Source organism: Labeo rohita, chromosome 12, assembly GCF_022985175.1.
Source record: "Labeo rohita strain BAU-BD-2019 chromosome 12, IGBB_LRoh.1.0, whole genome shotgun sequence".
In the NCBI taxonomy this organism is placed as follows: Eukaryota; Metazoa; Chordata; class Actinopteri; order Cypriniformes; family Cyprinidae; genus Labeo; species Labeo rohita.
Window position 1 is genome coordinate 24,395,616 of NC_066880.1, and position 15,325 is coordinate 24,410,940.

A 15,325-nucleotide genomic window follows, 5' to 3' on the forward strand; every position below is an offset into this window, starting at 1 on the left:
TAGTCTAGAGTACTTGCGTGTAAACACTGAAAATATGGCTTTTTGATTGTACTTAATATTTTTGAGGTAGTTGGTTTTCAGAAAATAATTTTTGTTTCTGAGTTAATTATGTTACACCTCAATTATGTTGAGCAGAATCCAATATATGCAAGTCTGTGTTTTTGAGTAAATGGAAACCTGACCTGTGAAAACCTTCTTTTATGTTGTACATTTGCTTATCACTGTTATTGCTTATCACTGCACTGGCATTAGCAGAGCTATTGCTCACTGAGGGAAGCAACATATATTACAGTCTTAATACAGCCATGCACAACCCAACCATAAGCTCTACTTTTCAACACAATGATAACCATAAAAACCTCAGCATAAGTGGAAACTCTGATGTCAAACATAACTGAACTCTAAACATTAACAGGGCTTTCCTTCTACTCACAAACATAAAATAACACTTGATTTCAACATTTACCACCCTGATTCTGCCAAGAGCAAAGGCAAAAATGTAATGCAGCAAACTTAGAATGCTCCTGTGCTTGTTTCGTGCTAGTTTGTGCCATAGATAACTTGATGTATAAACTGTATAGTGTTAGAATGAGAGTGAATGAGGTCACAGCTTGCCAAGAATAGAAATGAGCGTTTTGAAATATTCATGCTATAAACTGCTCTCAGTCTGAGACTAGAGAAACAGGCCGTTGTTTGGGACAGCATTTCCCTCAGGAAGTTTGTTCGTCTGTGATTGTACACTCAGCGAAACCCTATCAGCACCGAAGCACTGCTGATAATAAAACTGTCATTTGCATATTCCAGCTGGCTTTGATTTTAAAGCCACAGCCCTTTCTCTCTGGTGCCGAAATACCTCTCTTCCCTTAAATCCAATGTTATAAGTGGGATTTTGATTAATTTGCAAAGGAATTTTTGAAGCTTAATTGCTTTAAAAATCCAGCTATCGATGAAATGAGCTGTTAATTGTTTGAATATTTCGTAGGCGTTCCTCCAAGGGCTCTTTGACAATAGTTGATGATATAATTATCCATCATAGTTTGTGGAGAGATTGTCCGTAGCCGGAGGCTCTCAGAAGATCAAGCTCTCCACCCAAGACGTTCACACTGTGTGAAAGATCGGAGCAGAAACCTTTATACTAGTTCTTCTCTACAGTCTTACTTACTTACGCAATCTTACTTTACATAAAATAAATGGCTACAAGCAGCAGAGAAGGTGAAGTGAATTTAAAAATCCTCAAGATGGGTGACTCACAGAACGGTTAGTTTGCTACTTTTAAAAGCTGTGCGGTTTAAATCCTAGAAGTTCCGGACACCCCTCTTCACATTAGAGCCGTCCATAACGCTTCAGTGGTTCTCACAAAGGCGCCGCTATTTTTACAAGCCCAGCTTGAAAGAACACACACAAATTGATATCATGAGGCAAGGCGACCACAATCTCCCTTTTATCTGTCCAATCCCTGAGAGCAACAAGTGGGCCTGTTGACAGGGAAACAAAGGGACAACTGTCGGGCCCAGTGTCTTCCTCACAGCTCCAGAACAGAGCTGCTGTTACCTTTAGAGAGTTGTTCCCTGAATACTCTGCTTTGTCATCCATCTGCTATGATGTATACACATATTGCAATGAAATTATTCTTGCAGCCACATAAAATTGCTAACATAACACACAAATGTACACTATCAGTCAAGTTTTTGAACAGTAAGTTTTTTTTATTTTTAAAGAAGTCTCTTCTGCTCACCAAAGCCTGCATTTATTTGATCCAAAGTACAGCAAAAACAATCATATTTTAAAATATATTTACTATTTAAAATGACTGTCTTCTATTTTAATATATTTTAAAATGTAATTTATTCCTGTGATTTTAAAGCTGAATTTCTAGCATCATTCCTCCAGTCACTTGATCCTTCAGAAATCACTCTAATATTCTATATTATTTTTTATGAATAGAAAGTTCAGAAGAACAGCATTTATTCAAAATAGAAATCTTTTGTAACATTATAAATGTCTTTATCATCACTTTTGATCAATTTAAAGCATCATTGCTAAATAAAAGTATTGCTTTCTATAATTTCTTTCCAAAAAAAAAAAAAACTGACTCCAGGCTTTTGAATGGTATAGTGTAGCTTTTTATTTCCGATAAATGCTGATCTTTTCTATTAATCAAAGAATCCTGAAAAAAATACTTAACTGTTTTAAATATTGATAATAATAATAAATGTGTCTTGAACAGCAAATCAGCGTATTAGAATGATTTCTGATGGATCATGTGACACTGAAAATTTAGCTTAAAGTTATTTGAAATTTTTCACAATATTACTGTTTTTGCTGTACTTTGGATCAAATAAATGCAGGTTTGGTTTTTTAAAGAGAATTCTCTTAATTCTCATTAAAAATCTTACTGTTCAAAAACTTTTGACTCATAGTGTATTTTAACTTGAAGGAATAGTTCGTCCAAAAATATGAATCCTGTCATCATATTACATCAAATGTCACATATTTCTACTAGCATAATTTGGAAATGGATAGTCACTGACAGTCAAAATGTGCCACCAGAGAAACGCTGTTTTAGATTTGCAACTTATGGCATCTTATGAGTGAATATCATGTTAAACACATTTATTTTTGAACAGTGCCATTCATTTCTTTGTGTAAAACTTTTTAATGAGGAGCAAATCTCTAAGGCCAATCAACAGATGTGGAGCATGTGAATTGTGTAATAAGTCACTGGAGTGTCACAGCAGCACCGAGTGTGTAAATAGTGTTTTTGTGTCTTATTTTAGAAGCAGTGCACAGTGACAGACTGAGATGGCTCATTGGCTGTTATTTGTGCCTGTATCTTCTCAGCAACCACATGAAAGCAATTTAGTGTGTGTACTTTACATTTAGTGACTGTTTGTCTCACCGTTGAAAAGCTCCTTAAAAACCAAAGCTCCCAAAACAGACTCTTGCTGTGAAGTGCTGTGTTGATTATGTAACACTCGTATTCATACACATGCACTCCATCACAAATTTGATGTTGCAGAAGTGAACGTTCTCAGTGCCTCTTAAGTCATGCTATATGATTATTAGACCATGCTTTTGCTCATATTTGGATTCTGTTGGCTACGAGTGGATTAATTGATGTTGACTCGTGCTTGTCTGTTAGTTTAGTGTGTTTTGCAATGTGCTTGTATACTGCTGATCAAGATCGACACACTCAACAAAGAGAAAGAGATTTGTTTGGGTGTCATTAGAACAAACAAGGCCTGAAATATAGAAGTGTTGTCTTTCAGGTGAAGTATTGTTGTGTTTATATTATTGTATTGTAGTATTATATTACAGAACCCAGGCTTTTCATCTCATTACATTAAAATCACACTGCTTGCTCACAGCTTGAGTAACAATGCAAGAAAAACTGGTATATTGGCGTATGGACAAATGTACTATAATATGACATCAGCAAATTTGGGATCAGATGTTTCATACACAGATGATGCAATGTTTTCAGGACTCTGTTGTGGACATTCATGGCATGTATTGTGCTGAGATGGTCATTTGGCTGTGGTGACGTTTATGTGATGTGTGTTGTGATTTGCAATTCTTGTGAAAGAGAGAGAGAGACAGGAGGAAAACAAAGGCCTATTGAGAGTCAGATGAATGTCAGATGAATCTCACAAACCAGCCAAAGCTTCCAGTGCTACCATTCACAGATCAGCTCTCCTTCTTGAGTCTCTCAAAGACAGCAGACGACACACGGATTGCATGTGCTGCTATATGATTGAGAAAGGAAGTACAAGCGAAAGCCCCAGGTTTATTTGGGAGTACACTATGGATCAGATTTTTTATTGCACATTTACACCAAGATAGAGAACATACCAACCATCATTACATGCTTATTAAAACAAAAACAAGAAAAAATATAGCTGCAAGCAGCGAATACCAAGGTTCATACGCTTTAAGGCATTTAAGTACATATAAAAAAAAAAATTACATATTATTTTTCAAGCCTGTAACAATCTAAATCAATGTTTTAAAAATGTTAAAAATTTCTGTTACATTCAGGTCATTAACCATAGAAAAATTATATTTTTTTAACGTTTAAGAGTAGGGCTGGGTATCGAGTTCAATACTTTCTAGGTACACCAGTGGTGCGCTCCGCTGTGTGTGCGCTTTGGTCGACGCAGCACCAGACCGTCCTTGTGCAGCGCATCCGAAAGCATACGAAGCAGTCTGCTCGCTATAGCTCTCTTGATCCTGCGCAGAGCCTCGACAAAGTCGAACACACCTGCTATTTTACACCGATTACATTGTGGCTCACACAGTGAGGCTTTAGCGTGAATGCATTAACGTGCAACCCCCTTAGATATAAAACTACGTTTACACTGGTGCATTTTTGTTTAAAAAATTAAAACAATCCTCATCCATACTGCCATTTTAGAAAAGATATCTGTCCATACTACACGACCGAAAGTGTGCGTTACGTGATCGTTCATGAACACTGTAGCATGATGCTACATAAGACAATAAATAAGATTTATATTCCGCTTTTACTCAAAACTCATTTTAAACCACCAGCGAGTGTTTGTAATAACTTCCGTTTGCCATTGATGGTGTGTTGGCCATGTAATGTTGTTGAAATATGTTATGTCCTCAGAGTCAGAACAGACGGTTGTGGCAGTTTGGGCCAAGACTGTGCGTAACAGTTTTCACGTCGATAGGCCAAATGGTTGTTTTTTCCCTTATAGCGCCACCAAATGGCCAAGCTCTGTGACTTTTTTCATATGACTTCAGATTCAGCTCTTACATATGTGTTGAGAGTTTAGCGACGATATCTCATTCCGTTAAAAAGTTACAGTCGTTTTAGCAAAGGCGGCCCTTTGCCATGGAATTGACTTATGAACAAAGATGTAAAAGGAGGAACAGAAGACTCAAAAATCTTAAAGGGATAGTTTACCCAAAAATGAAAATTCTGTCATTAATTACACACCCTCATGTCATTCCAAAACTGTATGACCTTAGTTTATCTTTGGAACACAAATTAAGATATTTTTGATGAAATCCGAGAGCTTTCTGACTCTGCATAGACAGCAATGTAACTGAAATGTTCTCAGGTTTTGGAATTTTCATTTTTAGGTAAACTATCACTTTAAACTGAAATCTCTTTTGTAAAAATTCATTTACTGCATATACCCTAGATCAGATTTGCTTTGCTATTAAAATGTGGTGCTGTTCAGCATCTATGGAATGATAGTTTGCAAATATAGCCTAGAATCTAACAGACATTTGATTTCACATGGTCTTTCAGGCTACCTATAGCTGTTTGTTGGCTGCTTACCCACTCTGCTTCCTGTCTGCCATGTTAATTAGAGGCAGTGGCAGATGGAGCCTGACTGCTGATGGGGGAATCCTGGGTCAAACACTAAACAACCCCTGTGGCCATCTTCTGTACTAAAACAAGTGTTTGAGATATCACTAATAAACCACTAAAGGAACCACTGAAGATTGTAGATTATATTTATGCCACCTGAAATCATTTGTGTTAACATTTTTAATTTAAAAAAGCAGAGAGGTTAGATAAATCAAGAGAGTGAAGCTCCATATCACTCAACACTTCAGCCAGTGAAATGCTGCCGAGGCCTCTGTCAGGACATCTGAAGACAGGTTTGCTGTGTCGTCTCTTGGGCAGCTGGTCGACAGATTAACAGGCTTGAAGTCCCTGCAGTAAAGGGGATATTCCTGGAGCGTTCACCCGTCAGTCCCCAAACCTGATCCATACTGCGTTGAAGATTACGCTCTCTTATTGATCTGGGAATTATATGAGCCTGCTGATTAAAATCTTCACTGGTGAAATTCTTCCTCCTTGGCACACGGCACTTTTCTGGGCTGATGCATAATTGGCACCGTATTTCATCTTCATGACCTTAAAAGCAGGAGATAAGGTGGCGTTCGCTGAGGTTTATGCCAGAGCATTTGCCGGAACGTTAATTGCATGAATGCGATCACAGCTGCCGAGCTGCTACCTGACCCTATCGGAGCGGAGCAATTTGAATGGTTAAAGTTATTATGCAAAACAGGCAGAACAGAAGAGGAACGCTCGATTAAATGAAATGTCACAGTGTCTGGAGCTTCCGTTTTGCATTTGAGAAAATGGGAAAAAGTTGTTACCAAAACCATAAAGCCTAGATTGATGTTTTGTTCTTCTCTCTGCAATGTGTGTGTGTGCATCATTCAAAAGTTTGGGGTCAGTACATTTTTAAAAAGAAAAGGCAATGTTGAGGCTTATTCTTTTTCAGAATTCTTTAATGAGCACAGTTTATTTGAAAAAGCATTTTCACAAAATGATTGTGACTTCAGATCAAGTTAGTGCATGGAATAAAAGTCTTACTATAATTTCACACACATACATTTCTTTCAACAAAAAGCCCATGTAGCATTAGGGAATGTACAGTGCAAGCATGCCATTGGCTGAAAAATCCGATGACTTGACTTATGATGTTATTAAAGTCTCATTCAGAAGGTGTGATGTGAATCATCAACATTTCTAAATCTGGTTCTTTGAGTGTATTAACTCATGCCATGCGTATCTGTGTAACCTGTTAAATCGCTTCAGTTCTGCTGGCTAAAGCACATGCTCAGGTCTGCCTCACAAACGTCACATTATTTCAAAGACAAGCTAGTTTCTGTTGACGTGATGATGACGGGAAATTCCTGTTACTGGTTAAACTAAATGAGCTTCACATATTTTTACCAGTCACACCAAACCTGTGCTGTTACCTTTACGAGTTTTACCTGCTTTTTGGTTCACCTCATTCCTTGAGTCTGTTATGGCTGTTTCTTTCAAAAGTCATTTATTCTTTAGAAATCAAGGAATCGTGATTTTGAACAGAAATATTACCAAACATTAGAATTAGACAGTTTGACAATGTCAGTGAGAACAGTATAGAGAAAAGAATGACTGACTGCTTAACATGATTAACTGCTCACGTGTGACGCGCTCGTATTGCAAGACACCATTTACACAGAATGCACTTTTTACAAAAGATTTGTCTGTTTTTACAGAAGATTTATAGTTAATAATAGTCTACTAGTCATTCAGTCATTTTGAATTTGAATTACCTTGACTTTTGAGGTTTTTTTAAAGCACTTTCCTCGTATTATTTCTGAACATATAATATGTTCAAGTCTGTACAAGATATAGTTGTAGTTTATGCATCTTTTCTGCGAAGATATTTAAGTGATTTGTTTAACATTTACATTATGTTGACAACTTCATGTGTGGTGCACTGGAAATAGAATTTTCTTTAACTAGAGGGTTAAAAAAAAGCAAAAGTTACTTGATTCATTTTGTAGTTATATTTTTAAGTTGACTAGTTAAAAATTGTAAAAAAAAACAAAAACAAAAAAAAAGGAACGGTAAAACGGTCGAAAAAAAAAATCCATCAAACTGTTCGTTTCAGTAATATTTTGGCTCATTTGTACTTTTCAGCTGCAAAAAAGTTTCAGCATCATTTACTTTCACATTTAAATCCAGACCATATTGTACTTTTCAAAAAAAGGACTTTAACAATCATTAATTAACAATCATTAATTTATCTACATGAGAATACGTGTCAAAGTCTGACATGGAAGAGAAGAAATTGTTGAATAAAGTCGTTATTTTTGTTTCCTTTGCACACAAAAAGTATTCTCATGGCTTCATAACAATACGGTTAAACCACTGATGTCACATGGACTATTTTAACGATGTCCTTACTACCTTTCTGAGCCAGAACAAAGGTCTTACGGGTTTGGAATGACATGAGGGTGAGTGATTAATGACAGAATTTTATTTTTTAGGTGAACTATCTTTTTAATTTAGATTTTCATTTGGGTATGCAGATGGAATCAGCCATTTATTACTGTACCTGACACTGTGCGATGCTTTCGGTTGAATTCTAGTACTTGACATCACATAACTCATACTCCCAGTTTGAATGCTGTAATTTTTTAACATATATGTGATACTGTATGTGAATCTAGCATAATGTTTGCTGAACGTAATGATTTGAAAGTAGTTTGACCAACAGCATGCAGGGATTTATACATTGTACCTAATCAACCAATTGTGGCATGTTAAATATCAAAGCAATGCAACTGTGCATACCTATAATGTATGAGGACTGTGGAGCACATCAGTAGTAAAACAAAGCCAAAAAAAAGGTAATTTTAGGCAATTTAGAATTCTTCGCGGACCCTTTTTTTAAGGTAAAAAAGAATTCCCCAGATTTCCCCAAAAAGAATCACACATTGTGAATAAGAACTAACAGTCTGGGAGAATGTAATGCATTTACTAATAAAAGACTTCTGGGAAATCACAGCAGCATGTCTGTAATTTTTTTTAAAGCGATGCTGTGTTTGACTGCACGCTGGCAGCGTACTGAGAGAAGGAATGAGCGCGAGACGTGGGATTGGGTTTCTGCGCGTGAAAATGGTCTTTGATCATGGTGGAGCGCTTTGGGTCTTTTGAGCATGACAGCTCGGGTGCCAAGAACACACTGCGGCATAGACACTCTGGACTCCAGCAGGCTTTTATCATGCTGTCTGAGAGAGAGGGAACACTCACGCACCCATACTCATTTCCTGCCACTTCCTGCTTTTCAACACAGGCGGCTTCAAATGTCACGCTGTTATCTTCACTGGCTCTTCATTTCTGATGTGTGTGCGTGCCTTGTTCTGTTTATGTAGCACATGTCTGTCCTTGTGCTGTTTATAATGACTTAAAATTGCATTTGTTGTGCGTTTATGGTTCTTATTATATGGATAGTTCTGCTACAAATGGCATTTCTGTAATCATTTCCTTAACCTGATATTGTTCCAAACCTATATGACTTGGAACACAAAACAATAGATGTTTTGATAATGAAGATATTTTGAGAATGTGTTTTTTGTCCATGAGAGTGGAAGTCAGTGGTTACGCAAACTGTTTAGTTACCAACAAAACCTTTATTTTCCATAGAGGAAATACATAAGAATGTGTGAATGAGAGTATTATAATTTTTGAGTGAACTTTTCATTGCAGTTCTATTTGATCTACTGGTGAAAAGTGTGTGTTTGATATTGTTGGTTGTGATTGTGTATATTTAAGTATTCTAATTATGTGGCTTTTGGAGGATCCTACTATTACTTTTCTAAGAGACTGGACTTAAGATTGTTGTCTGGCAGAACATAAAAGGAGCTAAAAAGAAAGAAAAGTTGTTATAGTGTCAGAAAAAATTGACTTTTTTGCTTTAGAATATTGTGCACTGATGAATCGTGCAAAAAAGAGCTGATATATTTACTAAGAAAGCAAACAGGATCATTTTTGTCTCTATAAATGGACATTGTTGTCTTTAAAAGCTGATATCTTTATTATCTAGATCTTAATCATTGTGTCTGTATATGTAGGGCAAACAAAGCTGTGTTATTTTCTCACAGTTCCTGTCTTCGCTACAGGAGACTGGACATGGTGTCCTGCCCTTGAGGTGGGCACGGCCACTGGAGTGTAAGAAAGCCCACCCTCGCTTCTCTGTCTGTGTCCTGATCGCTCCAGTGGGCACACACACACACACTTCTCTTTAATCCTCTACTGTATTACACACCATGTCTGAGCCAAGGACATCCTACCTGCGAGCCAAACGCCTGTCCCTTCATTTTAATTTATGTGGATTATTGTGTCCTCTCTGCAAGTGCGTCCGGTGACTAATGGGTTTCAGCAGGCTTGTATTTCAGCCCAGCATGGCCGTTTGAATGCAGAGCTGCTGAGAAAAGTCGCCAGGACCCGCGAGGAGGGAATGTGTCCATGGCCTTGCTTACTCAAGCTTTATATGCTTTTTAAAGGGACAGTTCACCCAGAAATGAAAAATGACATGTGCTCGACCTTGTGTCATTCCAAACCAGTATTTGACTTTCGGTGGAACACAAAATAAGACACTTTGCTGAATTTCCTGGCTGAATGGGGATAGATGCCAAATAAACTGCAACACAGTATTCCATGTTAGTTGTGCTATATTTCAAGTCTTCTGTCATACTGTATTTTTGTGTAAGGAGCAGGCTGAAACTTATCGAATCTCATTTACATGCATGAATTCAAATATAGACCTTATGTAGCTCCATTCCTTTTCAGTGCTACACTCAATGGCCCTTTTCACACAGTAATACTAGTAAATAGCTGTAAAATTACCAGAATGACGTACTGGTAAATACAAAAATGTGCTGTTCACACAGGAAGCGGCGTTCCATATTTTTACCGGTAAAGCACCATTCACGGGTTGTTTTTCTCAACTCTTCTTCAAAAACTTCTCCCATTACCGCTATATTTACCCGCTACAATGCGATTGGGCTAGTTTTGAGAAGCAATTGCATGGAATTTGTTGTGAAAATCTGGCAACACTGTTCGTATCGTTCTTTGCACATGCAGATCAGTTCAGAACCATGATCTGTTCACACTGAAAATCTGATATTGGCCGCATTTAAAACTGTGAGCAGCTATACAAAAAAAATCAGATCTGAGCAAAAATCAGAAATTGAGCACTAATGGTGTGTTCACACCAAACGCAAATTTAATTATTCACGCAAGTAGTTTACATACAAAGTCAATGCAAAGACGTGAACAGAGGCAAATTTGTGCCGGAAGACTTCAGTTCGCGCCTCTGTAAAACCAGACACTTCAGTGTTTGGCTTTCCGGCATATTTGGGACTTCTACAACAGTTACACAACAGCGATCGTAGTTATCTCCACCATGGTTGATCGTGTGATGTTGTTATTCACGCAAGTGATGTGAAAAACATCCCAGAAGTAATTTAGAGCGAGTGACGCGATGCGCAAATTCGCTTTGTCTTTGGTGTGAACACATAAGGCTCACATTGTGAATATAGGAGGGCAAGAAATTCAGCAAATAACGACTTAAATTTCAGATTTCTTCCAATGAAACTATTGGATGACTTCAGAAGATGTGATATACCACTTATGGGTAACATGAGTTGATTTTTATTTTTTTTTTAGTTCAGTTCATTTCTATTGTATGGCCAAAAAAAAAAGGTCATGACTTTCAAAAAAAGCCAGGGCTTTCAATGAAAGATCTGCTTTTGTATTCCTTAGAAAGCCATACTGTTTTGGAACGACATGAAGGTGAATAAAAGATGACAACATTTCCATTTTTAAACAGATAGTTCACCCAAAAATGAAAATTCTGTAATTTGTTTTACATCATGTACATCATGAACCTTATTGGTTCCCACACATCATGCATACATCTCTGAGCTTCTGTGTTTACCAAACTTAATGTTGTCTATGTATATGTGGTAGAAACCTCTCAGGATTCATTAAAAATATCTTCATTTGTGTTTCAAAAAAAAAAAAAAAGTCTTATGGGTTTGGAATGACATGAGGATGACTAAAGATGACAGTATTTAAATTTTTGGGTAAACTATCCCTTTAACTCTGTGTGTATGTGGGTGTGTGTGGTGTGTGTGTGTGTGTGTGCACACACCAATGGCCTGCTCATCAGGGTGAGTCATACTGTGGGGCGGCTCTGCCACCTGTGATGGTGGGAGATTAGTTACACTGTACATAGCAACGCCCTTTTCATGGTTTACACTCGCCTCCATGGCACCCCCCCCCCACCCTCTCTTTTCCTCTCTCACTCTCTCTTTCTCTCAGATTCTTTCATTTCACTCTCTGCCGTGCCACACTGATTTGCTCACCACAAAAACAGCCACTGAAAAACTGCGCAACAGCAAACCAAAAAAGCCATGACGAGGGGGAAAATACAATAGCAGCCTGTGCGAGCTTGTTCTTTCAGTACGTGGCTCTCAGGAGCTTCCTGATCGCTGCAGTGGCGGAGCGCCGTGTGTGTGTATGTGTGTAACCGCTTGTGTAATCGGGCTCTGGAGGAAGCAAGCAGCCTGACCCAGTTCCAGACTCAGGCAGGCCGAGAGACATCGCTCAGCGGACGGATCGGACTTGTTCTCTGGCACCGCTAATGACAGTCTGACGCTCGGATACCGAGAGACGAGCAGAAGAGGGAGCGAGTGAGCGAACAAACGGTCCGCCTCACTTTTTTGTCCTCCTCGCCCTGTTTCTTTGAGCTCTGCGGCAGCGGAGGCTTTTCTCTCATTCTGTGTTTCCTGTCAGCCACATAAAATGTCTGACATGTGGCCAGAGTCTAAGAAGGGAAGGTTTCTTTTCAAAGCACGCCTCTTTTTTTTAAAGACCACGAGACGCCTTTGAGAGAAACTTGCGCTTGTTTGTTTTGCTTTTCTTCCTCTTTATCTCTCGCTCATCTGCATCCCACTCGAGTTTCTTTAACTTGAGCGGCGTGTGTCCGCTGCCTGGGCTCCACCTTTGGTTTGGGTCTCTCCTCAAGTCCAGCGAAGAGGTAAACAATGTCTTGTTTTCCATTAATATGCCATGCTTTACAAGTTTGAGATTGTACAACCTAAAGACGTAGATGTCTCATGTTGAGCAGGTTGAATGAGGGCGGGTTGGACTGTTCATGTCTTCGTCTAACAGGATGTTTGTCAACCATCTGCTTGTGTGGTGCAGTCAATCGTGTTATTGTGTCTGCAGCTACAGGGCGCTAACTTAACTGGTTGGCAAAAGCCACAAGCGCACAAAAAACTATCGAGGACGGACCCGAGCATATCTTTGGCCGGCGGAACTGAGATTTCAAGTTGCAGGGGATTTTTCCTGGTTGTACGCTTATTAAATCAGTGGCGCGGATGACATGTGAGCAGCCCAGACAGACTGTGGGTGTCGGACAGAACTGCAGCTGTGTGGAAAGCCCCCGCTTATTTGAGACAGGGATGGACGATGTGCCTGTTTTTGGGTGGGTGTTGGAACAGGGGTCGTCTGGTGTTGGTTAGGGTGATAGCAGGCAGAGGTGTCTTGTGTTTTGACAGGCCTGTCCGTTCATTCCAGAAATGTAAGCTGATTATATCGTCCTGTTCTCTCTCTCAGGAGCAAAGTCTGGAGGGGCATTTAATCTGCTTGATCCACTGAGAAGTGTACTGCCTGAAACGGTATATGCATGTGTGTGTTTGAGGGAGGAAGGGCAGGGTTGCACTATGACCCATTTTGCAAACAGCTCCTTCAATGCAGCACTGTGCATAGTGCGGCTGTTTCTAATTATGCCTCTCGTATCCAAGAGAGAGAGAACGAGGACGAGAGACAGTCTTGTTGCAGAACAGTCATTTTAGAAGCATAGTTAACTGAAAAATGAAAATGGTCACCGTTTACTTGACATTACTTTGTGCCAGACCTGTGTGTCTTTGTTTCTTCTGTGGAACACAAAAGGCAGTGTTTTAAGGAATATCCTGAGGGCTCTTTTCCGTACAAGGAGTGTAGAGGGAGGCTGTCAAGCCACAAGTAGGACAAAATGCACCAGGAAAGTGCCCCACACAACTTTAATTTCAGGCTGTTCCTACATAAAGGTAACAGGAGACTTGGGCCTGTTGCAGAGCAGTCATTGTAAAGGGATAGTTTATCCAAAAACGAACCTGGTCATTTATTCGGCAACATTTTGTTCTAAACCTCTAAAATGTTTTGAGAAATCTACGGAGTGCTCTTACAATGGAAGTAGACAGAGAATGTCAGGCCACAAGTATGGCAAAATGCACCAAAAAGCGATATGTTCCTACTATGGGCTGGCCCCTAATAGTCGACTAACAGTTAGTCGACGAGAAGAGGCTGGATTGACCAAAATTGTATTAGCCGCTTAGTCGCAGATTTTTTTTTTTTTTTTTTAAATCCACAGGAAGTGGCGAAGTCGCGCTGTCACAGATCTTTAACATCTGGTCTATGTGGTAATACATCAGACAGGACATCCAGACGCTCACCTATCATTCAACAACCTCAAATATGGCTTTTCATCTGAAACATGTATGTAGTAGCAACTTTCTTGGCCGCTCAATCTAGAAAAATGTGCGCTATTGAAGTGTCTGTGCGAAGTGAGGAAGTGCTCACTGCATGACAGATGGAGGCACCGGTGTGGTCACTTGCTCTTAAATTTTTCTGTCCTTTTTGTCCATACAGATGAAAGTAATGCATCTTTTGAATCTGTAAAGACTATGTTTATTTGTGTGCACTCAGATTAACAACAAAGTGTTGCGCTTTTGTAAAATAATTAAAGCAAACAGCATGCGCTTTCTGCTGTTTGGGTCTCTGTGAACTTGAGCGTGAAACTCCCTGAACCCCTGCCTTACAGACATGAAAAATATATTTAAAGAGAGTGAAATGTCTAGGTTTAAATGTTCCAAATTAAACAGAAAACCAATAATCTCATACTGTGTACTCAGTGTGAATCATACAGGCTCATCAACTACTGCGGAGATGACAAATCAGTGTCGTCGACTTCATCTTTTAAGCCGAAAACATAGAAAATGCTAGTTTATCAATAAATTATTAAAATGTTAATGCAGTCCCCTTGCTGTTTTTCCCTGACACATTCAGAATTATTATATCTGCCGGTGCGCTCTGGCAAGACTTTTTTGCATGCGCTTGAGCGCTTATTAGGTTATTTAGGCAATTAAAGGCTCATTATAATGATTTATATGGTTTATTAATAAACGTACAATTAATAATCGACTAATGCTTAAAATAAATGACTCTTACTAGTCGACCAGAAAAATCTTTAGTCGAGGGCAGCCGTAGTTTCTACAAAGGATTACATATGGCTTCAGAAGATATCATAACTAGTTTTATGATGATTTAACACTTTCCTACAAAGTTGCATTAGCTAGTGCAAGTTAATTCATGAACTAACAATGAGCAATACATTTGTTTGAAAATGTATTCATCTTTGTTAGTGTTAGTTGATAAAAATACAATTTAGTTCAGTTTAGTTTAACATTGTTCAAATCAAAACCAAAAATCATATCTATTTGGATCAATATGAGCATGAGTAAATGATGACACAGTTTTTATTTTTTGAATGAATTACTCCTGTTTCCTGTCTTATATTTGTTTTGATCAGGTTGCTGTTGTTTAGATCAGTTGAAAGGATTAAAGTGTGTCTACGCTGTTATCGGATGTAATAAGGGAATGTTGGTTGGCTTTCAGTTGCTGTGTGTGTGTGAAGTGGGATGTGTCAGGGGAAAGTGGGAAAGTACCGTTCCTCCTGTTGGGATGTGTTTTTCTCTGCAGTGTGTGGTGGTTTCTCATGAGTCTGGCTTTTCTCAGGACTGCAGAGGGAATGTGCCTCTTTCTTTGGAGCAGGACACACACATACTGCCAGCTTTGTGCCTCTACTTAGAAACACAGTAGACAGGAAGTGGCCATTGAACTAAAGTTGCTCGTTACAGCAGGCTTGGCCGGGTGTCCTAACCTTCTGCT

The 15,325-nt window shown here is 38.8% G+C and overlaps 1 protein-coding gene across 5 annotated transcripts in view; it reads left to right on the top strand.

The window, feature by feature from the left end:
- jmjd1cb (jumonji domain containing 1Cb) overlaps positions 1-15,325 on the top strand; it is a 133,116-nt gene that overhangs the window by 69,527 nt on the left and 48,264 nt on the right. Inside the window, exon 1 of one of the 5 annotated variants that reach the window (XM_051124783.1) lies at positions 11,663-12,371. The exons of the other annotated variants lie outside the window; for them this stretch is intronic. The gene's annotated coding sequence lies outside the window, so the exon portion shown is untranslated. Of the gene's footprint in view, positions 1-11,662; positions 12,372-15,325 lie in introns of those variants that run through there. 5 annotated transcript variants of the gene reach the window in all.